Source organism: Orcinus orca, chromosome 1 (assembly GCF_937001465.1).
Source record: "Orcinus orca chromosome 1, mOrcOrc1.1, whole genome shotgun sequence".
Classification (NCBI taxonomy): domain Eukaryota; kingdom Metazoa; phylum Chordata; class Mammalia; order Artiodactyla; family Delphinidae; genus Orcinus; species Orcinus orca.
In genome coordinates, this window is record NC_064559.1 from 86,675,583 (window position 1) to 86,702,724 (window position 27,142).

The 27,142-nt window shown below is 46.5% G+C and overlaps 1 long non-coding RNA gene across 2 annotated transcripts in view; it reads left to right on the top strand.

The window, feature by feature from the left end:
- The window catches only part of LOC125964364 (uncharacterized), a 180,490-nt gene extending 154,605 nt beyond the window's left edge, over window positions 1-25,885 (top strand). For both annotated transcript variants that reach the window (XR_007477334.1, XR_007477335.1), the window contains exon 3: window positions 25,833-25,885. This is a non-coding gene — a long non-coding RNA (uncharacterized LOC125964364). The remainder of the gene's footprint in view (window positions 1-25,832) is intronic.
- The last annotated feature ends 1,257 nt before the right edge of the window (window positions 25,886-27,142 follow it).

Below are 27,142 nucleotides of genomic sequence, written 5' to 3' on the forward strand. Positions count from 1 at the left end.
TCAATATATTTTTGGACGATAGCTGTCATTTATAACTCTGCAGTTTTGTGAATGACAGTGCCCCTGAGCTCCTTTCTTCAAGTCGCTTTCTTGTGACCTGGCCGCAACACCGCATGATTGCTTCAGGCCCTAGTGTGGTTCCTGCATGGCACGGTGAACCTTTGGTTAATTCCTCTTCCTGGTGGGAAATGAGAGTTAAATTTGCCTGTCCAGACACCTCCAGCTAGTCTCTCATTCGTTCTCCCTATTCCTGTTCATTTTCCGCAGAAATTGCAAACAGGGCCAAAGAGGAAGTTAAAGGCACTGACTCACCAAGTGGGGAGAGTGTTAGTAAAGCGTCTGGAATGTTGCACCCGAGTACCAGGGGACGAAAACTGAGACACATTTGAACACGTTTCCCAATCACACGGTGGATCATACTCTGGGTTCCACATGCATGTTTTAGCTGAAGGAAGAATACTTAAACCTGGAGTGTTGAGACCCATGGAATGGGTACCATGCAATATGACTTCAAAGGGTCTGCATTTGCTCACCGAAACTCACCAATCCTAACACTGCTGCGTTTATGCCGCTGTACACACGCTTGATTCTCTTTCGGAGACATATAAATCCATAGGTTTTAAGATTTTTACTAGTCAGCTATATTCTTAGGCGTTTAATATGGGGTGTTGAGTCCACTTCATTGAGCGAGGAGTAGCTCTTGTCTATTACATATTTGGCTTATGGAATGGTATCTGTGCTAATTTCAATCTCTGGTTTTATGCAGCACCCCAACTCACCTTTCCCCTTAAGCAAGCATAAGTTGGTTTTCTACATTTGAGATCCTGTTCTGTTTTTTAATTCAGTTCCTGTGTAGCCAAGTTTACATTCCATGTATTAGTGATATCTTATGATGTTTCTTTTTCTGTGTGACTTATTTCACTTAGAATCATCGTACCTGAATCCACTCATTATGCTGCTACGGACCTGATGACATAGATTTCATTGCTGAGTGATATTGCATTGTACGTAAGTACCACATCTTCTTTATCCATTTTTCGCTTTCTGCGATATTGAACTTGTACCATAAACGAGGTTCTTGTAAACAGAGCCATCCCAAACTTTGGGGTGGCTGTGTCTTTTTGATTTTAATTTGCCTAAGCTATAGGACCATAAGTGGCAGTGCCCTAGGCTCTCTTGCTTTGTTTTTTAGATGTTTCAGGAAACACCATACACTTCTCCAGAGTGGCTGTTGGCAATTTACATCCCGCCCATCAGCATAACAAGGCTCCCAGTTCTCCATGGCCTGTCCTGCCTATCTGGATTTTACACTTTTTTCACACGGCCCTTTTGTACGGGCGGGCAGTGAGACTTCATTGTAGTGCAGATTTCCTTTGTAAGCTTGCTTGGTTGGCCAAAAAGGGCGTATGCGTTTATTCCTGAATATATTCAGGAGAAAACGCATACGCCCTTTTTGGCCAAGTGCATCACTGTATATGTTCTGCCTCTTTTCCTATGCTTTAAATGCAATTCCAGTCTACCTCCTGAAATCTGTTTCCTGCAATTCTGCCACGCTTTCAAGTCCTCTTGGCAGCCTTACTTCAATATATTTTTGGACGATAGCTGTCATTTATAACTCTGCAGGTTTGTGAATGATAGTGTCCCTGAGCTCCTTTCTTCAACTCGCTTTCTTGTGAGCTGGCCGCAACACTGCAGGATTGCTTCAGGCCCTAGTGTGGTTCCGGCACGGCACGCTGAGCCTTTGGTTAATTCCTCTTCCTGGTGGGAAATGAGAGTTAAATTTGCCTGTCCAGACACCTCCACCTAGTCTCTCATTGGTTCTCCCTATTCCTGGTCATCTTCCGCAGAAATTGCAAAGTTGGCCAAACAGGAGGTTAAAGGCATTGACTCTCCAAGTGGGGAGAGTGTTAGTAAAGCATCTGGAATGTTGCACCCGAGTACCAGAGGACGAAATCTGAGACACATTTGAACACGTTTCCCGATCACACGGTGGATCATACTCTGGGTTCCACATGCATGTTTTAGCTGAAGGAAGAATCCCTTAAACCTGGAGAGTTGAGACCCATGGAATGGGTACCATGCAATATGACTTCAAAGGGTCTGCATTTGCTCACCGAACCTCACCAGTCCTATCACTGCTGCGTTTATGCCGCTGTACACACGCTTGATTCTCTTTCAGAGACATATAAATCCATAGGTTGTAAGATTCTTACTAGTCAGGTATATTCTTAGGCGTTTAATATGACGTCTTGAGTCCACTTCGTTGAGCAAGGAGTAGCTCTTGTCTATTACATATTTGTCTTATGGAACGCTATCTGTGCTAATTTCAATCTCTGGTTTTATGCAGCACCCCAACTCACCTTTCCCCTTAAGCAAGCATAAGTTGGTTTTCTACATTTGAGACCCTGTTCTCTTTTGTAATTCAGTTCCTGAGTAGCCACGTTTACATTCCGTGTAGTAGTGATATCTTATGATGTTTCTTTTCTGTGTGACTTATTTCACTTAGAATCATCGTACCTGAATCCACTCATTATGCTGCTATGGGCCTGATGACATAGATTTCATTGCTGAGTGATATTGCATTGTACGTAAGTACCACAACTTCTTTATCCATTTTTTGCTTTCTGTGATAATGAACTTGTACCGTAAACGAGGTTCTTGTAAACACAGCCGTCCCAAACTTTGGGGTGGCTGTGTCTTTTTGATTTTAATTTCCCTAAGCTATAGGACCATAAGTGGAAGTGCCCTAAGCTCTGTTGCTTTGTTTTTTAGATGTAACAGGAAACACCATACACTTCTCTAGAGTGGCTGTTGGCAATTTACATCCCGCCCATCAGCATAACAAGGCTCCCAGTTCTCCATGGCCTTTCCTGCCTCTCTGGATTTTACACTTTTTTCAGATGGCCCTTTTGATCAGGGGGCAGTTAGACTTCATTGTAGTGCAGATTTCCTTTGCATGCTTGCTTTGTTGGCCAAAAAGGGCGTATGCGTTTATTCCTGAATATATTCAGGAAAAAACGCATACGCCCTTTTTGGCCAAGTGCATCATTGTGGACGTTCTGCCTCTTTTCCTATGCTTTACATGCAGTTCCAGTCTATCTCCTGAAATCCGTTTCCTGCAATTCTGCCCACTTTCAAGTCCTCTTGGCAGCCATACTTCAATATATTTTTGGACGATAGCTGTCATTTATAACACTGCAGTTTTGTGAATGACAGTGCCCCTGAGCTCCTTTCTTCAAGTCGCTTTCTTGTGACCTGGCCGCAACACCGCATGATTGCTTCAGGCCCTAGTGTGGTTCCTGCATGGCACGGTGAACCTTTGGTTAATTCCTCTTCCTGGTGGGAAATGAGAGTTAAATTTGCCTGTCCAGACACCTCCAGCTAGTCTCTCATTCGTTCTCCCTATTCCTGTTCATTTTCCGCAGAAATTGCAAACAGGGCCAAAGAGGAAGTTAAAGGCACTGACTCACCAAGTGGGGAGAGTGTTAGTAAAGCGTCTGGAATGTTGCACCCGAGTACCAGGGGACGAAAACTGAGACACATTTGAACACGTTTCCCAATCACACGGTGGATCATACTCTGGGTTCCACATGCATGTTTTAGCTGAAGGAAGAATACTTAAACCTGGAGTGTTGAGACCCATGGAATGGGTACCATGCAATATGACTTCAAAGGGTCTGCATTTGCTCACCGAAACTCACCAATCCTATCACTGCTGCGTTTATGCCGCTGTACACACGCTTGATTCTCTTTCGGAGACATATAAATCCATAGGTTTTAAGATTTTTACTAGTCAGCTATATTCTTAGGCGTTTAATATGGGGTGTTGAGTCCACTTCATTGAGCGAGGAGTAGCTCTTGTCTATTACATATTTGGCTTATGGAATGGTATCTGTGCTAATTTCAATCTCTGGTTTTATGCAGCACCCCAACTCACCTTTCCCCTTAAGCAAGCATAAGTTGGTTTTCTACATTTGAGATCCTGTTCTGTTTTTTAATTCAGTTCCTGTGTAGCCAAGTTTACATTCCATGTATTAGTGATATCTTATGATGTTTCTTTTTCTGTGTGACTTATTTCACTTAGAATCATCGTACCTGAATCCACTCATTATGCTGCTACGGACCTGATGACATAGATTTCATTGCTGAGTGATATTGAATTGTACGTAAGTACCACATCTTCTTTATCCATTTTTTGCTTTCTGCGATATTGAACTTGTACCATAAACGAGGTTCTTGTAAACAGAGCCATCCCAAACTTTGGGGTGGCTGTGTCTTTTTGATTTTAATTTGCCTAAGCTATAGGACCATAAGTGGCAGTGCCCTAGGCTCTCTTGCTTTGTTTTTTAGATGTTTCAGGAAACACCATACACTTCTCCAGAGTGGCTGTTGGCAATTTACATCCCGCCCATCAGCATAACAAGGCTCCCAGTTCTCCATGGCCTGTCCTGCCTATCTGGATTTTACACTTTTTTCACACGGCCCTTTTGTACGGGCGGGCAGTGAGACTTCATTGTAGTGCAGATTTCCTTTGTAAGCTTGCTTGGTTGGCCAAAAAGGGCGTATGCGTTTATTCCTGAATATATTCAGGAGAAAACGCATACGCCCTTTTTGGCCAAGTGCATCACTGTATATGTTCTGCCTCTTTTCCTATGCTTTAAATGCAATTCCAGTCTACCTCCTGAAATCTGTTTCCTGCAATTCTGCCACGCTTTCAAGTCCTCTTGGCAGCCTTACTTCAATATATTTTTGGACGATAGCTGTCATTTATAACTCTGCAGGTTTGTGAATGATAGTGTCCCTGAGCTCCTTTCTTCAACTCGCTTTCTTGTGAGCTGGCCGCAACACTGCAGGATTGCTTCAGGCCCTAGTGTGGTTCCGGCACGGCACGCTGAGCCTTTGGTTAATTCCTCTTCCTGGTGGGAAATGAGAGTTAAATTTGCCTGTCCAGACACCTCCACCTAGTCTCTCATTGGTTCTCCCTATTCCTGGTCATCTTCCGCAGAAATTGCAAAGTTGGCCAAACAGGAGGTTAAAGGCATTGACTCTCCAAGTGGGGAGAGTGTTAGTAAAGCATCTGGAATGTTGCACCCGAGTACCAGAGGACGAAATCTGAGACACATCTGAACACGTTTCCCGATCACACGGTGGATCATACTCTGGGTTCCACATGCATGTTTTAGCTGAAGGAAGAATCCCTTAAACCTGGAGAGTTGAGACCCATGGAATGGGAACCATGCAATATGACTTCAAAGGGTCTGCATTTGCTCACCGAACCTCACCAGTCCTATCACTGCTGCGTTTATGCCGCTGTACACACGCTTGATTCTCTTTCAGAGACATATAAATCCATAGGTTTTAAGATTCTTACTAGTCAGGTATATTATTAGGCGTGTAATATGGGGTGTTGTGTCCATTTCGTTGAGCAAGGAGTAGCTCTTGTCTATTACATATTTGGCTTATGGAACGGTATCTGTGCTCATTTCAATCTCTGGTTTTATGCAGCGCCCCAACTCACCTTTCCCCTTAAGCAAGAATAAGTTGTTTTCTAAATTTGAGACCCTTTTCTGTTTTGTAATTCAGTTCCTGTGTAGCCAAGTTTACATTCCGTGTAGTAGTGATATCTTATGATGTTTCTTTTTCTGTTTGACTTATTTCACTTAGAATCATCGTACCTGAATCCACTCATTATGCTGCTACGGGCCTGATGACATAGATTTCATTGCTGAGTGATATTGCATTGCACGTAAGTACCACAAATTCTTTATACATTTTTCCCTTTCTGCAATACTGAACTTGTACCGTAAAAGAGGTTCTTGTAAACAGAGCCGTCCCAAACTTTGGGCCTGCTGTGTCTTTTTGATTTCAATTTCCCTAAGCTATAGGACCATAAGTGGAAGTGCCCAAGGCTCTGTTGCTTTGCTTTTTAGATGTTTCAGGAAACACCATACACTTCTCCAGAGTGGCTGTTGGCAATTTACATCCCCCCCATCAGCATAACAAGGCTCCCTGTTCTCCATGACCTGTCCAGCCTTTCTGGATTTTACACTTTTTCAGATGGCCCTTTTGACTGGGGGGAAGTGAGACTTCATTGTAGTGCTGATTTCCTTTGCAAGCTTGCTTGTTTGGCCAAAGTGTGCTTATGTGTTTTTTCCTGAATATATTCAGGAAAACACGCATACGCCCATTTTGGCCAAGTGCATCATTGTGGACGTTCTGCCTCTTTGCCTATGCTTTAAATGCAATTCCAGTCTACCTCCTGAAATCGGATTCCTGCAATTCTGCCACGCTTTCAAGTCCTCTTGGCAGCCTTACTTAAATATATTTTTGGATGATAGCTGTCATTTATAACTCTGCAGGTTTGTGAATTACAGTGCCCCTGAGCTCCTTTCTTCAACTCGCTTTCTTGTGAGCTGGCCGCAACACGCAGGATTGCTTAAGGCCCTAGTGTGGTTCCGGCATGGCACACTGAGCCTTTGGTTAACTCCTCTTCCTGGTGGGAAATGAGAGTTAAATTTGCCCGTCCAGACACCTACAGCTAGTCTCTCATTGGTTCTGCCTGTTCCTGTTCATCTTCCACAGAAATTGCAAACTGGGCCAAACAGGAGGTTAAAGGCACTGACTCTCCAAGTGGGGAGAATGTTAGTAAAGCGTCTGGAATGTTGCACCCGAGTACCAGGGGATAGAACCTGAGACACATTTGAACACGTTTCCCGATCACACGGTGGATCATACTGTGGGTTCCACATGCATGTTTTAGCTGAAGGAAGAATCCCTTAAACCTGGAGAGTTGAGACCCATGGAATGGGTACCATGCAATATGACTTCAAAGGGTCTGTATTTGCTCACGAACCTCACCAATCCTATCACTGCTGCGTTTATGCTGCTGTACACACGCTTGATTCTCTTTCGGAGACATACAAATCCATAGGTTTTAAGATCCTTACTAGTCAGGTATATTCTTAGGCGTTTAATATGGGGTGTTGTGTCCACTTCGTTGAGCAAGGAGTAGCTCTTGTGTATTACATATTTGGCTTATGGAATGGTATCTGTGCTAATTTCAATCTCTGGTTTTATGCAGCACCCCAACTCACCTTTCCGCTTAAGCAAGCATAAGTTTGTTTTCTACATTTGAGACACTGTTCTCTTTTGTAATTCAGTTCCTGTGTAGCCAAGTTTACATTCCGTGTATTAGTTATATCTTATGATGTTTCCTTTTCTGTGTGACTTATTTCACTGAGAATCATCGTACCTGAATCCACTCGTTATGCTGTTATGGGCCTTATGACATAGATTTCATTGCTGAGTGATACTGAATTGTACATAAGTACCACAACGTCTTTATCCATTTTTCGCTTTCTGTGATATTAAACTTGTACCGTAAACGAGGTACTTGTAAACAGAGCCGTCCCAAACTGGGGTGGGTGTGTCTTTTTGATTTTAATTTCCCTAAGCTTTAGGACCATAAGTGGAAGTGTCCTAGGCTCTGTTGCTTGGTTTCTTAGATGTTTCAGGAAACACCATACACTTCTCCAGAGTGGCTCTTGGCAATTTACATCCCGCCCATCAGCATAACAAGGCTCCCAGTTCTCCATGGCCTGTCCTGTCTTTCTGGATTTTACACTTTTTTCAGATGTCCCTTTTGACTGGGGGGAAGTGAGACTTCATTGTAGTGCAGATTTCCTTTGCAAGCTTGCTTAGTTGGCCAAAATGGGCGTATACGTTTTTTCCTGAATACATTCAGGAAAAAACGCATACGTCCTTTTTGGCCAAGTGCATGATTGTCGATGTTCTGAGTCTTTTCATATGTTTTCAATGCAATTCCAGTCTACCTCCTGAAATCGGTTTCCTGCAATTCTGCCTTGCTGTTAGTGCCTCTTCATAGCCTTACTTCAATATACTTTTGGAAAATAGTTGGCCTTTATAACTCTGCAGGTTTTTGAATTGCAGTTGCCCTTAGTTCCATTTTTCAGCTCTTATTTTTGTGATCTTGCCTCATATGCACAGGATTTCTTCAGGCTCTATTCTTCTTCTGGGGCGCCTTGCTCTGCCTTTGGTTAATTCTTCTTCCTATGTGAAATTAGAGTGACATGTGGCCATTGAAACCGCTACAGCTATTTTCTCACTGGTTCCCCCTATTCCCATTCATCCTCCGCACTAACTGCAGACTGTGCGATTCCGGAACTTAAATGCATTGACTCTCCATGTGGAGATGTTTTTAGTAAAGTGGCTGGAATGTTGATCCGGAGCCCCAGGAGAGGAAAATGAGGTGCATTTTAGAAACCTTTCCCGATCATATGGTATACTATCTGCTGGATTTCCCATGCATGGTTTAGCTGTAGGAAGATTCCTTTCAACCTGGAGTGTTGGGACCCTTGGAATGAGTAGCATGAAGTGTTGCATTAAACTTTCGGCAGTTGCTCACCAAAGCTCACCAATCCTCTCAGCCCCAAGTGTCCAGCCTTATGTCTTATCCAGCTCTGGGTTTATATGTGGTCATTCCAGGTTGCATCACAGCCCCTGAGCGAATTTTGTAAGAATTTTTCTCACTTTCATTGTTTCTGCGTTTTGGTTTTAAAATTTATTTCTATAATGGGGTTTAGCTCATTTTCACTGCTGTGTTTGTGCCGCTCTGCACACACTCGATTCCCTTATGGAGATATATCAATACATGGGTTTTAAGATTCTTATTACTCAGATATATTTCTCTGTGGTGTATTGGGTGTGTTGAGGTCAGTTCATTGAGCAAGGTGTAGATCTTGTCTAATACCTATTTGGTTTATTGAACGGTATCTGTGCTAATTTCAAACTCTGGTTTTATGCATCACCCCACCTCTCCTTTCCCCTTAAGCTGACATAAGTGTGTTTTCTAAATGTGAGACACTGTTGTGTTTTGTAATTCATTTTTTGTGCAGCCATATTTATCCTCCCTCTATAAGTGATATCTTATGATATGTTTCTTTTTCTGTTTGACTTATTTCAAGTAGTATTATCGGACCTAAATCCACTCTTTATCCTTCTACTAGCCTTATTACATTGATTTCATGGTGAAGAGATATTCCATTGTATGTAAGTATCACATTTTCTTTATCCATTGTTCTCTTTCCTGGGATATTTAAGGTGTACTGAAGTTGAGGTTCTTGTAAACAGAGTAGCCCTAAACTGTGGTGTGCTTGTGTCTTGTTGATTTTTAGACTTCCCTAGATATATTTCCGTGATTGGAAGTGCCCTATGCTCTGTAGCTCTGTTTTTTAGATGATTTAGGAACCACCATACACTTCTCCAGAGTGGCTCTCGGCAGTTCACACACTGTCCATCAGCGTATAAAGGCTCCCTGTTCTCCATGGCCTGTCCTGCATTTCTGGTTTTTACAATTTTTTCGGATGGCCCTTTTGACCGGTGGGAAATGAGACTTCTTTGTTGTGCACATTTGCATTGCTTGCTTGCTTGGTTGCCCATAAAGTGCGTATGCGTTTTTTCCTGGATATATTCAGGAAAAAACGCATACTCCCTTTTGGGCCAACTGCATCATTGTCGAAATTCTGCCGCTTTTCATGTGCTTTAAAGAAGAGTCCAATCTATCTCTTGAAATCTGTTTCTTGCAATTCTGTCTTGCATTCAGATCCTCTTCTTTGCCTTACCTCAACATATTTTTGGACGTTAGTTTTCATTTATAACTCTGCAGGTTTGTGAATTGCAGTGACCCTGAGCTCCAGTTTTTAAGTTGCTCTTTTGTGAGCTGACCTCAAAGCCACAGGATTGCTTCAGGCCCTATTTTGGCTCCGGCGAGGTGGGCTGAGCCTTTTTTTAATTCTTATTCTTAATGGGAAATTAGAGTGACATGTGCCCATCCAAACCCCTACAACTATTCTCTCATTGGTTCCCCCTCTTCCCGTTCATCCTCCTCACAATTTGCAAAATGTGTGAAACAGAAGTTTAAATGTGCTGATTCTCTAAGTGGGGAGATTCTAAGTAACATGGCTGGAATGATGAACAGGAGCACCAGGAGAGGATAAATGAGGTGCATTTTAGACACATCTCCCGATCACATGGTGTACAGTCCTCTGGGTTTTCCATGCATGTTTTAGCTGTAGGAAGATGCCTTGAACCTGCAGATTTGGGACCCATTGAATGGGTACCAGGTAGTATTACTTTAAAGGGTGTGCATTTCCTCACCCAACCTCACATTTCTCTTAGCGTGAACAGTTTCCAGCCTTATGTCTCATCCTGCTGTGGGTCTAGATGTGTTCAATCCATGTTGCATCACCGTCCCTGAGGAAAAGTTGTAAGAGGTTTTCCCTGTCTCTCTGTCGTTTATTTTTTTCAATTTATTACTATATTGGTTACAGCTGATTTTCAAAGCTCTGTTTCTTGCTGCTGTACATCCACTTGATTCACGTACAGAGAGACATCAATAAATTCTTCTTCAGATTCTTACCAGTCATAGATATTCTTTTCCGGCGACTTGAGTGTGCTGAGTGCAGTTCTTTTAGCTACTGTGTAGGCCTTGTTGTTTATCAGTTTGGTATTTGGAATGGTATCTTTGCTAATTTCAACCTCCTGGATGATGCCTCACCCCTCCCCACCTTTCCCGTTTAGCAGCCTTACGCGTGTTTTCTACATATTTGACTATGTTTTTGTTTTGTAATTTATTTCATGTGTAGCCATTTTGGATTCCACCTTTAAGTGATATCTTATGATATGTGTCTTTTTCTTTTTGAATTATGTCACTTAGAATGATCATACGTAACTCCTCCGGAGTTGTTACAACTGGCCATATTTCATTGATTTCCAGGCTGAGTAATATTCCACTCTACATAAGTACCACATCTCTATCCATTTTTTCCCTCCAGAGACATTTAAGTTATATCCTAGTTGAGGATCTTTTAAACAGAGAGGCAGTAAACATTGGGGTGCCTGTGTCCTCTCGATTTTTGTTTTTCCCAAGATATACGCCCATGAGTGCAAGTGCCCTATGCTCTGTAGCTCATTTTTTAGATGCTTTAGTAAACACAATACACTTCTCCAGAATGGCCGTTGGCAATATACATTTCCACTATAAGCCTCACAGGGCTCCCTCTTCTCCTTGCCCTGTCCTGCATTTCTGGTGTTTACACTTTATGAGGATGGCTCTTCTGACTGATGCGAAGTGATATCTTTTGTAGTATTGATTTCCAGTGCCCACCTGTTTGGTTGGCTAAAAAAGTGTATGCCCTTTTCTTGAATATATACAGAAAAAAACGCATACAGCCTTTTTGGCCAACTGCAATGTTGGCAATGTTCAGCCCCTTTTCTTGTGCTTAATGGCGAGTCCTTTCTACCTCCTCAAATCCCTTTCCTGCCATTCTCCCTTGCTTACCAATCCTTTTCTCTGACTTTCCTCAAGACATGTTTCAGTGATAGATATTTTCAACTCTGCAGTTTCGTGAATTTTACTGCCCCTGAGTTGCATTGTTCAACTTGTGTTTATGGGAACTGGCCACAAAGCAGTGGGATTTCCTCAAGCCCTATACTGTTTCCACGGGCAACCCTAGCCTTTGGTCAATTCGTCTTCCTGATTGGAAATTAGAGTGACATGTGCCTGTCTGAACACCTAGGACTTGTCTCTCATTGTTCCTCATCCTTCCACTTCATCCTCTGGACAAATTCCAAACTGTACGCAACAGGATGTTGACAGTGCTGACATCTCCAAGTGGGGAGACTGTTAGTAAAGACGCTGGAGGGGTGAACCCGAGCACCAGGAGATGAGGAGATGAGATGCCTTTTCCAAACTCTTCCCGATCAGACGGTATACCATCCTCTGGGTGTGACAGACATGTTTTAGCAGTAGGAAGAGTCCCATTCATGTAAGGAGAACACCAGGGCTTTTTCAAAATCAGTGTCTCCCTGAAACCCCAACTGGGGAATTTTTTAAGCTCCGGCTACACATATGTTCATTAAGGGCCTTGGGAAGTAGGCAGAGTCCAAACTTTAGATGATTGAAGTCTTCAGGGTCAGAAGCACTCACCACCGGCTTCCCTTAGGTTACACTTTAACTGTCATTGATAGATGATGTCAATAAAAATATCTATTCTTTTTCCGATTATTTCCCCTTATAGGTTATTGCAAAATATTGAGTGTAGTTCCCTGTGCTATCCAGTAGTTCCTTGTCGATGATCTATTTTATACATAGCAGTGTGTATGTGTTAATTCCAAACTGTTAATTTATCCCTCCTCCCACCTTTCCCCTTTGGTAATAATAAATTATAAGATTTTATACTTCTCAGAAATGGGGGAGCTGAAAGAGAGGTATCATTTTCAATGGAAAAGCATTTAAAACAAGATTGAAGCTTTAACCAAGATTATTAGATGTACATCCTTGGAAAGAAATCACTTCATTTCTCTAATATTGACCTGACAAATAAGACAAACCTTTTCACTGAACTTGCTTATAATAAAGCGATGGAAATATCAAATGGAAGTGTTAGAAACATCTTATTTTACCCGAGCCTTATAAACTGTTCTATGTTAACTACAGTTTGGCTCACACATCTGTTCATTGAAGTTACAATAGTCTCAATTTCTGTTACTGATCCTCCATAGTGGACCCCAACAAGTGTCCCCCTGCCCAGTGTCATTGGGGCCAACAGATCGAGACTGAGTTTGGTTCCCAAGCAAAGGAAACTTTATATTTTGATCAGAGAATGGAGAGGTGAGAGCATGCACTACCCCGTGGGCTGTGGGCTGGGCTGCTGTGTAGAGATCCTGTCAGAGTCAGTGGGAGGGAGGGCGCGGAGCTCTCGAGGGCCGGGTTGGCTGCAGCTCAGGCTCTATATCTCGGAGTCTGCACTGGGCCCCAGGAGCTGAGGTGTCGACCCAGCCATTCTGCACTAGGAAATCTGGTCTGAAGTGCCGGGTGTGGAACCTCTGCATGCGGGACCCTAGGAGCACGTGAAATTAGACAAAGCACAAAGGATAAAAAAGGTCAGACTTGACTTTATTGCCCAGATTCTATTTTTATCTCCCAGGGATTTTTAATGGGCTTTGCTGGGGACAAACCCCTCCTGTGCCTTTTGTCCCGTTCCTCATTCTTGGAGTGCTGAGGGTGCAGACCCTTCTTTGTAACTGCTGAGTGCTGAGTTGGGAGCCCTCATACCAGGGGACGAGGGTCAGAACTTCTCCCCAGCAGCCTCCAGGTGACGTTGATTGGCCCCTGGACCCCTGCCTCCCTGCTCGTCCGCCTGAGCACCAGCATTGGAAGTGTTATAGATTCTAATGACCTTTAAGGGTCCAGGAAAGAGATGTGCAGAGATGCTGTGGGGGCCGATTTCACCCCACCCCACATTTGTTCGGCCACCTTAGGCTGACCGTTTCTGCCAGCCTAGATGCTCTGACCAGTAGTCTGCTCTTTCTTCAATTAGGCCCCTGAATTAACGTAAAAACAGCACCAGGTGTCAGAGCCCTGCCCGCTCAACTCCCAGACAGTCCAGGGTCAGTGGTGATCAAGGACCATGATGGCCACTGAGTCAACAGCCTTTTGAAGTAAACAGGAGTCCAGCCGGTCTTATTGGCCACCATCATCACGGTGTCTGTAGGCTTTTCTATGGTGACAGTGTGATATACGGTTCCCCCGCCAAGATTATTAGCTCCCCTCCGGGTGCAGTAAGTCCTGCAAGCAGTAGTCTACTCCTTCGGGACACACTATTGTTGTTTTATGAGAGAAACTCCAGGTCAAGTGATGTTCACACGAGTCGTCATGGTGCCCTGTTGCCCCCGGTTATCTCTCTGGATGTTGGAGTTGGAGGGCCTCCTCACTCGAGGTCGGTGTGCCCACGGAGCGAACCCTGCAACTTCAGGGCATGGTTGGTGATTAGGATCACCACGTGGGGTCCTTTTCCCTTAGGAGGGAGGTGGCCCTTTGGGCTGCTGATTTCCAGGTTTTTAGATACCGCCAGTATCTTGGCCAGATGTGGCAGTGGGCCAAGCCCCTTGGTGACTGTAGTTTATCCTACCTGGATGGCATTCTTGCGTTGTTCCATTTCAAGTGGTCCCAGTTTTTGCACTAATTCTCCAATGGCGATTCACCTTTCACCGGGAATGGAAAGGTCAATGGGTTTAGTTCAATTAGGGAGTTCCAGGGCAAGGGTCTGAATTGACTGCTCTTTCCATTCTTGAAAGGCCACTTCTGGATTCTGTTCAAAAGGATCATCATCTTTTCCTTTCAGTGTTTCATATAGAGGCCCAGCTAGTAGACTGTAGTTAGGGATCCAGAAGCAGCAAACCCTGGCCTCCCCAGGAACCCCTAAGCTGTCTTCTAGTTTTAGAAAGGGGTAAGGCTGCAAATGATTTCTTCGCTTTCCTGGGATGGGCTTCTCTGACCTTGTGTGAGAATGAAGCCCAGGCAGGTCACCGCAGTCTGTGATATTTGAGCTTTTTCTTGGACAACTTCTATCCTTTATTGGCTTGGTAGTTCAGAGGCCTCCTTAGTAGGGCTGGCGATCAGAATGTCATCTGCATATTGAAGGAGGGTTTCCTTTTCCAGAGGTAGAACTTTTCGGTCTTTCGCTAAGCTTTCCCCAAAGATGGTGTGGGAATTTTTGAACCCTTAGGGCAAGACGGCCCGGAAGTATTGCTTTAGTTGTATGTTGAGTCCTGCCACTCACAAGCCAAAATTTCTTGTGACTCTGGGACTAATGGAATACAAAAGAAGGCATCATTGAAGACTAATACAGAATACCATGTCCTGGTGGTTGGTAGAATGACCAGCAGGGTGTAGGAATCAGGAGCAACTGGAGGTATATCCTCGGTGGCTTCACTGACTGTCCTGACATCCTTTACCAGGTCCCCAGCAGCCCATGGGGCTCTCGTGGTCAGACCAATCCTAGGATATGGAGCTCTCCTGGGCAGGTACCCCACCCTCAACCCAGCCCACGGGGCTCTCATGGTCAGGCCCCTCCCAGGATACAGAGCTACCCTTGCAGGTACCGTGGCAGGGCTGGGCACACAGGAACCGTGCACATAGCCCTCATTGAAGAGCACCCCCAGCTCACCTGTCGCTCAGAGCTGACACAGAGCACCTCAGAGCAGGACTTGAACTAACAAACAGCAGCTCTGACAGGTCTGTGACCCTGGGCATCACTCTGTGTGGCCTCCCTCCACCTGGTCTTCCAGAGACTTCCACTGCACCCAGGGCACCAGGCCTCTGTCTCCAACCACCACCCACCCCTCCTCTCCCTGACTCCTGGGTTCCTCTCATTAGGAGAGGGTTTTCTTGAAGTTGTCTCCCACTCATGGGCCAGATAAAATGATTAGAAAACAAGCCAAAGCTGCAGCCCCTTGTCTATCCTGACTCTCAGGAGCCCACACCTGTTCCTTGGACCTGGCCGGTTCAGCAAGTTCCATTTTCTGCAACTGTGAGCCCCTGAGGGGTGATGATTGGCTGACCTGAGCAGCCTTACCGTGCCGGCCAGCCCTCCCCAGGTGTGCCTGGGTTGAGATCAATATAAATACCACTCCAGGCAGCAAGAGCCCCTGCAGCTGTGCCTGACGCCATTTTCTCTGCCCTGTCAGCAGTCTCGGGGCTGGGCTGGTGGGAGGGAGTGAGAGGCCACGGCTTTGTGGGTGGCCCAGTGTGAGTGGGGCTCTGCTGGACTTTCTGCAGCAGTTGCCAGGCTGCCACCTGCTAAAGAAGAGGATGTGTCACCCATACCTGCTGCTGGAATTTCTCCCTGAGCAGAGGTGAGGAAGGAAAAAAGCAGTGGGGGCAGGGACAGGACGGGTATCTCAGGCAGGGAAATGGAAATCTTCCAGAAGAGCACCCAGGGCCAGGACCATCCTGGCTGGCCTGCAGGCACCAAGTCAGCTGGCATGCTGTCACTCGTGTGGCTCCATGGCCCTTCCTCTAGGCTTTCAAGTCCTTGTATATATTCAGGTGTTTTACCTGGGAAGGGTGGGAACAGTTCAGCAGCAACTGGCCTGGGGCTCAGCTCACGTTTACTCACAGAGGCCTCGGCACGGTGCCCCAGCTTTGCAATGAGGACGCTTGTTGTGTGGGGGCTGCTGGCTGAATGGGAGACGATTCCCCACCACTGACCAACTTCAGAATTGTTTACAACTGGAGCAGGTGCCCTGATATGGTTTTCCTCTGTGTAACTGGTGGGTTCTGTTTTTTTTTTTTTTCTCTTTTTCGTTTTTGGTTCAAGGTAGATTTTATTCCTCTTTTTTGTATTTACAGATATAAGCATGGAAATAATTTATTCATATAAATACATGTATGTGAAGGGAATAATTGCCTTTTCTGTTTTATTTTTTAAATTTTATTTCTTTTTAATTTTGAATTTTATTTTATATTTTTATACAGCAGGTTCTTATTGGTTGTCTATTTTATACATATAAATGTTTACATGCCAATCCGAGTCTCTCAACTCCTCTCACCACCACCCCCCCAAGAGCTTTCCCCCCTTGTTGTCCATACGTTTGTTGTCTACATCTGTTGCTCTATTTATGCCTTGCAAAACGGTTAATCTGTACAGTTTTTCTAGGTTCCACATATATACATGAATATACAAGATTTGTTTTTCTCTTTCTGACTTACTTCACTCTGTATGACAGTCTCTAGATCCATCGACGTCTCTACAAATGACCCAATTTCATTCCTTTCATGGCTTAGTAATATTCCATTTTATATATGTACCACATCTTTATGCATTCGTCTGTCTGTGGGCATTTAGGTTGCTTCCATTACCTCGATATTGTAAATAGTGATGCAATGAACATTGCGGTGAATGTCTCTTTTTGATTTATGGTTTTGTCTGGGTATATGTCCAGTACTGGGATTGCTGTATTATATGGTAATTCTATTATTAGTTTCTTAAGAAACTCCATATTGTTCTCCATAGTGACTGTATCAATTTATATTGCCAACAATAGTGGAAGAGGGTTCCTTTTCTCCACACCCTTTCCAGCATTTGTTGTTTGTAGATTTTCAGATGATGCCCATTCTAACAGGTGTGAGGTGATACCTCATTGTTGAGTCCATTTCGTTGAGCAAGGGGTAGGTCTTGTCTATAACATATTTGGGTTATGGAATGGTATCTGTGCTAATTTCAAACTCTGGTTTTATGCAGCGCCCCAACTCACCTTTCCCCTTAAGCAAGCATAAGTTGGTTTTCTAAACTTGAGACCCTGTTCTGTTTTGTAATTCAGTTCCTGTGTAGCCAAGTTTACATTCCGTGCCTTAGTGATACCTTATGATGTTTCTTTTTCTGTGTGACTTATTTCACTTAGAATCATCGTGCCTCAATCCACTCATTATGCAGGTACAGGCCTGGTGACACAGATTTCATAGCTGAGTGGTATTCTGTTGTACGTAAGTACCGCAACTTCTTTATCAATTATTTGTTCTCTGGGATATTTAACTTGTACTGTAGAAGAGGTTCCTGTAAACAGAGCCGTCCCAAATTTTGGGGTGGCTGTGTCTTTTTGATTTTAATTTCCCTAAGCTATAGGACCATAAGTGGAAATGTCCTAGACTCTGTTGCTTTGTTTTTCAGATGTATCAGGAAACACCATACACTTCTCCAGAGTGGCTGTTGGCAATTTACATATCGCCCATCAGCATAACAAGGCTCCTTTTTCCCCATGGCCTGTCTTGTCTTCCTGGATTTTACACTTTTTTTCAGATGGCCCTTTAGACCGGGGGGAAGTGACACTTCATAGTAGTTCGGATTTCCATTGCAAGCTTGCTTGGTTTGCCAAAAAGGGCGTATGTGTTTTTTCCTGAATATATTCAGGAACAAACTCATACGCCCTTTTTTGCCAAGTGCATCATTGTCAATGTTCTGCCTCTTTTCCTATGCTTTAAATGCAAATCCAGTCTACCTCCTGAAATTGGTTTCCTGAAATTCTGCCCCGCTTTCAAGTCCTCTTCGCAGCCTTACTTCAATATATTTTTGGACGTTATCTGTCATTTATAACTCTGCAGGTTTGTGAATTACAGGGCCCCTGAGCTCCTTTCTTCAACTCGGTTTCTTGTGAGCTGGCCGCAAACCCGCAAGACTGCTGCAGGCCCTAATCTGCTTCTGGCAGGGCAAGCTGAGCCTTTGGTTAATTCCTCTTTCTGGTTGGAAATGAGTGTTAAATATGCCGGTCCAGACACCTACCTCACTCTCAACCCCTTGGTGATGTGGGTCCTCTGGTTTGTGGCCACCTTTGCTGGGTTCCTCACCTTTCGATGATGTGGCCCCACTAGTGTGAGGACACTCCTGCCTGGTTCTCATCCACGTGGTTATGTGGACCCCCTGGTGAGAGTCTGTTCCTGGCTGTGTTCCTCACCCTTCTGTGAGGGAGACCCTCTACTGATAGGTCACTCCTGCATGGCTGGCACACATTGCTTTGGTGAAGTCAGCCATGTGGTGGCAGTTGGAGAGTGCTGGGAATCTCCTCCCACTGGTGATGAGGGCCCTCTTGCGTCAGGCCCTAACTGCTGGGCTCACCAACTTTTCTTAGTGAGCCCAGTGATGCTTTGGCACTCCTCTTAGGATCCCATCTCCATGGGGATGTGGGCCTTCTGCTCTGAGGTCCCAACGGCTGGGTTGTTCACATTTTCATGATGTGGGCTCTCTGGTGTTAGTTCACAGAGGCCTGGATCCCATAGCCTCTGTGCTCTTGGCCGCCTGCTGGGAGGTTCCAACTGCTGGATTCCTCACTTTTTTAATTTTTTGGGCCCTTTGTTGTGAGGATCCTCCTGCCTGCCTCACTCCCAGCCCCTTCGTGATGTGTGTCGTCTGGTTTGAGGCCACATGTGCTGGGTTCCTCACCTTTCGATGATGTGGGACCAATGGTCTTAGGAGACTCCTGCCTGGTTCACATCCCCTTGGTGATGTGGGCCCTCTGTTGAGAGTCTGATCCTGGCTGGGTTCCTCACCCATCTGTGAGGTGGGCCGTCTGCTGTGAGGTCACTCCTGCCTGGCTTGCTCACCTCGCCTTGTGGACATGAGCCCTCTGGTGGCACTTGGAGCCTGCTGGGAGCCTCCTCCCCTTGGTGATGAGGGCCCTCTGGCGTCAGGCCCTAACTGCTGGGCTCCCCACATTTTGTGATGTGCGCCCAGTGGTGCGAGGACACTCCAGCCAGGTTCACATCCCCATTGGGATGTGGGCCTTCTGCTCTGAGGTCCCAACGCCTGGGCTGCTCACAGTTTCATGATGTGGGCTCTCTGCTGTTAGTTCACTCCTGCCTGCATCCCATAGCTTCTGTGCTCTCGGCCGCCTGCTGGGAGGTTCCAACTGCTGGATTCCTCACCTTTCTTATTCTTTGGGCCCTCTGTTTTTAGGCTACTCCTGCCTGCCTCACTCCCATTCCCTTTGTGATATGTGTCCTCTGATTTGAGGCCACATGTGCTGGGTTCCGCACCTTTTGATGATGTGGCCCCACTGGAGGGAAGACAGTCCTGACTGGTTCCCATCCCCTTGCTGATGTGGGCCCTCAGGTGAGAGTCTGATCCTGGCTGGGTTCCTCACCCTTCTGTTAGGTGGGCCCTCTGCTGTGAGGTCAATCATGCCTGTCTGGCACACGTCACCTTGGCGACGTGGGCCCTCTGGTGGCAGTTGGAGTGTGCTGGGATCCTCCTCCCCTCGGTGATGAGGGCCCTCTTGCCTTAGGCCATAACTGCTGGGCTCCCCACATTTTCAGATGTGCGCCGAGTGAGTGAGGACACTCTTGCCAGGTTCCCATCCCCATGGGGATATGGGCCTTCTGCTCTGAGGTCAAAACGGCTGGCTTGCTCACAGTACCATGATGTGGGCCCTCTGCTGTGAGTTCACTCCGGCAAGGATCCCTTATCATTGGTGCTCTGAGCCGCCTGCTGGGAGGTTCCAACTGCTGGATTCCTCAACTTTTTTATTCTATGTGCCCTCTGTTGTGAGGCTCCTCCTGCCTGCCTCACTGCCAGCCCCTTGGTGATGAATGTCCTATGGCTTGAGGCCACATGTGCTGCGTTCCTCACCTTTCGATGATGTGGCCCCACTCGTGTGAGGACACTCCTGCCTGGTTCCCATCCCCTTGGTGAGGTGGGCCCTCTGGCGAGAGTCTAATCCTGGCTGGGTTCCTCAACGTTCTGTGAGGTAGGCCCTCTGCTGTGAGGTCACTCCTGCCTGGCTGGCACACGTCACCTTGGAGACGTGAGCCCTCTGGTGGCAGTTGGAGCGTGCAGGGTGCCTCCTCCTCTCGGTGATGATGGCCCACTGGTGTCAGGCCCTAAATGGTGGGCTCCCCACATTTTCTGATGTGCGCCCAGTGGAGCGAGGACACTCCAGCCAGGTTCCCATTCCCATGGGGATGTGGGCCTTCTGTGCTGAGGCCCCAACGCCTGGGTTGCTCACAGTTTTATGATGTGGGCCCTCTGCTGTGAGTTCACTGTGGCCTGGATCCCATAGCCTAGGTGTTCTGGGCCGCCTGCTGGAAGGTCTAAATGCTGGAATCCTCATGTTTTTTATATTATGTGCCCTGTGTTGTGAGGCTACTCCTGCCTGCCTCACTCCAAGGCCCTTGGTGATGTGGGTCCTCTGGTTTGAGGACACATGTGCTGGGTTCCTCACCTTAAGATGATGAGGCCCCACTGGTGTGAGGATAATCCTGACTGGTTCCCATCCCCTTTGTGATGTGGGCCCTCTGGTGAGAGTCTGATCATGGCTGGGTTCCTCACCCATCTGTGAGGTGGGCCCTCTACTATCAGGCAACTCTTGCCTGGCTTGCTCACCTCGCCTTGTTAACATGAGCCCTCTGGTGGCACTTGGACCCTGCTGGGAGCCTCCTCACCTCTGTGATGAGGGCCCTCTGACGTCAGGCCCTAACTGCTGGGCTCCCCAACTTTTCTTAGTGATCCCAGTGATGCTCGGGCACTCCTCTTAGGTTCCCATCTCCATGGGGATGTGGGCCTTCTGCTCTGAGGTTCCAACGGCTGGGTTGATCACAATTTCATGATGTGGGCTCTCTGGTGTTAGTTCACTGTGGCCTGGATCCCATAGCCCCTGTGCTCTTGGCCGCCTGCTGGGAGGTTCCAAATGCTGGATTCCTCACCTTTTTTATTCTTTGGGCCCTCTGTTTTTAGGCTACTCCTACCTGCCTCAATCCCATCCCCTTTTTGATGTATGTCCTCTGATATGAGGCCACATGTGCTGGGTTCCTCACCTTTCGATGATGTGGCCCCACTGGTGGGAGGACAGTCCTGACTGGTTCCCATCCCCTTGGTGTTGTGGGCCCTCTGGCGAGAGTCTCATCCTGCCTCGGTTCCTCACCCTTCTGTGAGATAGGCCCTCTGCTGTGAGGTCACTACTGCCTAGCTGTTGCATGCCACCTTGTAGACGTGCGCTCTCTGTTGGCAGTTGGAACCTGCTGGGAGTCTCCTCCCCTCAGTTATGAGGGCCCCCTGGCGTCAGGCCCTAACTGCTGGGCTCCTAACATTTTCTGATATGTGCTAAGTGGTGCGAAGCCACTCCTGCCAGGTTCCCATCCCAATGGGGATGTGGGCCTTCTGTTCTGAGGTCCCAACGGCTGGGCTGCTCACAGGTTCATGATGTGGGCCCTCTGCTGTGAGTTCACTGCGGCCTGGATCCCATAGCCTCGGTGCTCTGGGCCACTTGCTGGGAGGTTCCAACTGCTGGATTCCTCAACTTTTATATTCTATGGACTCTGTGTTGTGAGGCCGGTCCTGCCAGCCTCATTCCGAACCCCTTGGTGATGTGGTTCCTCTGGTTTGAGACTACATGTGCTGGGATCCTCACCTTTCGATGATGTTGTCCCACTGGTGTGGGGACACTCCTGTCTGGTTCCCATCCCCTTGGTGATGTGGGCTCTCTGGTGAGAGTCTGATCCTGGCTGTGTTCCTCACCCTTCTGTGAGGTGGGCCCTCTGCTGTAAGGTCACTCCTGCCGGGCTGGCACACATCGCCTTGGCGACGTTGGCCCTCTGGTGGCAGCTGGAGCCTGCTGGGAGCCTCCTCCTCTCGGTGATGAGTGCCCTCTAGCGTCAGGCCCTAACTTCTGAGCACCCCACATTTTCTGATGTGAGCCCAGTGATTCCAGGACACTCCTGTCATGTTCCCATCACCATGGGGATGTGGGCCTTCTGCTCTGAGGTCCCAATGTCTGGGTTGCTCACAGTTTCATGATGTGGGCTGTCTGGTGTTAGTTCACTCCGGCCTGGATCCCCTAGCCTCTGTGCTCTGGGCCGCCTGCTGGGAGGTTCCAACTGCTGGATTCCTCACCTTTCTTATTTTTGGGCCCTCTGTTGTGAGGCTCCTCCTGCCTGCCTCACTCCCAGCCCCTTGGTGATGGGTGTCCTATGGTTTGAAGCCACATGTTCTGGGTTCCTCACCTTTAGATGATGTGGCCCTACTCATGTGAGGACACTCCTGCCTGGTTCCAATCCATTTGGTGATGTGGGCCCTCTGGTGCGAGTCTGATCCTGACTGGGTTCGTCACACTTCTCTGAGGTGGGCCCTCTGCTGTGAGGTCATTCGTGCCTGGTTGGCACACATCGCCTTGGTGACGTCAGCCCTCTGGTGGCAGTTGGAGCCTGCTGGGAGCCTCCTTCCCTTGATGATGAGGGTCCTCTGGCGTCAGGCCCTAACTGCTGGTCGCCCAAAATTTTCTGATACGTTCTCAGTGTTGCGAGGACACTCCTACCAGATTTCCATCCCCATGGGGATGTGGGCCTCCTGCTCTGAGGTCCCAATGGCTGGTTTGCTCAGTTTCATGACATGGGCCATCTTCTGTGAGTTCACTGTGGCCTGGATCCCATAGCCTCGGTGCTCTGGGCCGCCTGCTGGGAGGTTCCAACTGCTGGATTCCTCACTTTTTTATTCTATGGGCCCAGTGTTGTGAGGCTACTCCTGCCTGCCTCACTCCGAGGCCCTTGGTGATGTGGGTCCTCTGGTTTGAGGACACATGTGCTGAGTACCTCAACTTTCGATGATGTGGCCCACTGGTGTGAAGACACTCCTGCCTGGTTCCCATTCCCTTGGTGATGTGGACCCTCTGGTGAGAGTCTGATGTTGGCTGGGTTTCTCACCCTTCTGTGAGGTGGGACCTCTGCTGTGAGGTAACTCCTGCCTGGCTTGCTCACGTTGCCTTTGCAATGTGATCCCTCAGGTGGTAGTTGGAGCCTGCTGGGAATCTCCTCCCCTCAGTTATGAGAGCTCTGGATAAAACACATATGCCCTTTTTTGTCAAGTGCATTATTTTCCAAGTTCTGTCTCTTTTGCTATGCTTTAAGAGCGACTCCCGTGTACCTTCTGAAATCGGTTTCCAGCAATTCTGCCCCGCATTCAAGTCCTCTTCGCAGCCATGCTTCAGTATAATTTTGGATGATAGCTGTCATTTATACTTCCGCAGGTTAGTTAATTACAGTGCCCCTCAGCTCCTTTCTTAAACTCGCCTTCTTGTGAGCTGGCCGCAAAACCGCAGGATCTCCTCAGGCCCTAATCTAGTTCTAGGACGGCACGCGGAGCCATTGGTTCATTCGTCTTCCTGGTGGGAAATGAGAGTTAAATTTGCCCGTCCAGACGCCTACAGAGAGTCTCCCATTGCTTCTCTTTATTCCTGTTCATCTTCCGAAGAAATTGCAAACTGGGCCAAACAGGAGGTTAAAGGCACTGACTCTCCAAGTGGGGAGAGTGTTAGTAAACCGTCTGGAATGTTGCACCCGAAAACCAGGGAATGAAAACAGAGACACATTTGAACACGTTTCCTGATCACACAGTGGATCATACTCTGGGTTCCACATGCATGTTTTAGCTGAAGGAAGAATCCCTTAAACCTGGAGAGTTGAAACCCATGGAATGGGTACCATGCAATATGACTTCAAAGGGTCTGCATTTGCTCACCGAACCTCACCAATCCTATCACTGCTGCGCTTATGCCGCTGTACACACGCTTGATTGTCTTTCAGAGACATATAAATCCATAGGTTTTAAGATTCTTACTTGTCTGGTATATTCTTACGTGTTTAATATGGGGTTTTGAGTCCACTTCCTTGAGCAAGGAGTAGCTCTTGTCTATTACATATTTGGCTTATGGAACGGTATCTGTGCTAATTTCAATCTCTGGTTTTATACAGCACCCCAACTCACCTTTCCCCTTAAGCAAGGATAAGTTGGTTTTCTACATTTGAGACCCGGTTCTGTTTTGTAATTCAGTTCCTGTGTAGCCAAGTTTACATTCCGTGTATTAGTGATAACTTATGATGTTTCTTTTTCTGTGTGACTTATTTCACTTAGAATCATCGTACCTGAATCCACTCATTATGCTGCTATGGGCCTGTTGACATAGATTTCATTGCTGAGTGATATTGCATTTTACATAAGTACCATAACTTCTTTATCCATTTTTTGCTTTCTGAGATATTGAACTTGTACCGTAAATGAGGTTCTTGTAAACAGAGCCCTCCCAAACTTTGGGGTGGCTGTGTCTTTTTGATTTTAATTTCCTAAGCTAAAGGACCATAAGTGGAAGTGCCCTAGGCTCTGTTGCTTTGTTTTTTAGATGTTTCAGGAAACGCCATACACTTCTCCAGAGTGGCTGTTGGCAATTTACATCCCGCCCATCAGCATAACAAGGCTCCCAGTTCTCCATGGCCTGTCCTGCCTTTCTGGATTTTACACTTTTTTCAGATGGCCCTTTTGACTGGGGGGCAGTGAGACTTCATTGTAGTGCAGATTTCCTTTGCAAGCTTGCTTGGTTGGCCAAAAAGGGCGTATGCGTTTTTTCCTGAATATATTCTGGAAAAAACGCATACGCACTTTTTGGCCAAGTGCATCATTGTGGACGTTCTGCCTCTTTTCCTATGCTTTACATGCAATTCCAGTGTACCTCCTGAAATCGGTTTCCTGCAATTCTGCCCCGCTTTCAAGTCCTCTTGGCAGCCTTACTTCAATATATTTTTGGACGATAGCTGTCATTTATAACTCTGCAGGTTTGTGAATGACAGTGCCCCTGAGCTCCTTTCTTCAACTCGCTTTCTTGTGAGCTGGCCGCAACACCGCAGGATTGTTTCAGGCCCTAGTGTGGTTCCGGAATGGCATGCTGAGCCTTTGGTTAACTCCTCTTCCTGGTGGGCAATGAGAGTTAAATTTGCCCGTGCAGACACCTCCAGCTAGTCTCTAATGGGATCTCCCTATTCCTGTTCTTTTTCCGCAGAAATTGCAAGCTGGGCCAAACAGGAGGTTAAAGGCACTGAGTCTCCAAGTGGGGAGAATGTTAGTAAAGCGTCTGGAATGTTGCACCCGATTACCAGGGGCCGAAAACGGAGACACATTTGAACACGTTTCCCGATCACAAGGTGGATCATACTCTGTGTTCCACATGCATGTTTTAGCTGAAGGAAGAATCCCTTAAACATGGAGAGTTGAGACCCATGGTATGGGTACCATGCAATATGACTTCAAAGGGTCTGCATTTGCTCACCGAACCTCACCAATCCTATCACTGCTGCGCTTATGCCACTGTACACATGCTTGATTCTCTTTCGGAGACATATAAATCCATAGGTTTTAAGATTCTTACTAGTCAGGTATATTCTTAGGCATTTCATATGGCGTCTTGAGTCCACTTCGTTGAGCAAGGAGTAGCTCTTGTCTATTACATATTTGGCTAATAGAATGGTATCTGTGCCAATTTCAATCTCTGGTTTCATGCAGCACCCCAACTCACCATTTCCTTAAGCAAGGATAAGTTGGTGTTCTACATTTGAGACCCTGTTCTGTTTTGTAATTCAGTTCCTGTGCAGCCAAGTTTACATTCCGTGTAGTAGTGATATCTTATGATGTTTCTTTTTCTGTGTGATATATTTCACTTAGAATCATCGTACATGAATCCACTCATTATGCTGCTATGGGCCTGATGACATAGATTCCATTGCTGAGTGATATTGCATTGTACGTAAGTACCACAACTTCTTTATCCATTTTTCGCTTTCTGCAATATTGAACTTGTCCCGTAAAGGAGGTTCTTGTAAACAGAGATGCCCAAACTTTTGGGTGGCTGTGTCTTTTTGATTTTAATTTCCCTAAGTTATAGGACCATAAGTGAAAGTGCCCTAGGCTCTGTTGCTTTGTTTTTTAGATGTTTCAGGAAACGCCATACACTTCTCCAGAGTGGCTGTTGGCAATTTACATCCCGCCCATCAGCATAACAAGGCTCCCAGTTCTCCATGGCCTGTCCTGCCTTTCTGGATTTTACACTTTTTACTAGATGGCCCTTTTGACCAGGGGGAAGTGAGACTTCATTGTAGTGCAGATTTCTTTGCAAGCTTGCTTGGTTGGCCAAAAAGGGCGTATGCGTTTTTTCCTGAATATATTCAGGAAAAAACGCATACGCCCTTTTTAGCCAAGTGCATCATTGTGGACGTTCTGCCTCTTTTCCTATGCTTTAAATGCAATTCCAGTCTACCTCCTGTAATCGGTTTCCTGCAATTCTGTCCCGCATTCAAGTCCTCTTGGCAGCCTTACTTCAATATATTTCTGGACGATAGCTGTCATTTATAATTCTGCAGGTTTGTGAATGACAGTGCCCCTGAGCTCCGTTCTTCAACTCGCTTTCTTGTGAGCTGGCTGCAACACCGCAGGATTGCTTCAGGCCCTAGTGTGGTTCCGGAACGGCATGCTGAGCCTTTGGTTAATTCCTCTTCCTGGTGGGAAATGAGAGTTAAATTTGCCCGTCCAGACATCTCCAGATAGTCTCTCATTGGTCCTCCCTATTCCTGTTCACGTTCCGCAGAAATTGCAAACTGGGCCAAACAGGAGGTTAAAGGCACTGACTCTCCAAGTGGGGAGAGTGTTAGTAAAGCGTCTGGAATGTTGCACCCGAGTACCAGGGGACAAAAACTGAGACACATTTGAACACGTTTCCCGATCACACGGTAGATCATACTCTGGGTTCCACATGCATGTTTTAGCTGAAGGAAGAATCCCTTAAACCTGGAGAGTTGAGACCCATGGAATGGGTACCATGCAATATGACTTCAAAGGGTCTGCATTTGCTCACCGATCCTCACCAATCCTATCACTGTTCCGATTATGCCACTGTACACATGCTTGATTCTCTTTCGGAGACATATAAATCCATAGGTTTTAAGATTCTTACTAGTCAGGTATATTCTTAGGCGTTT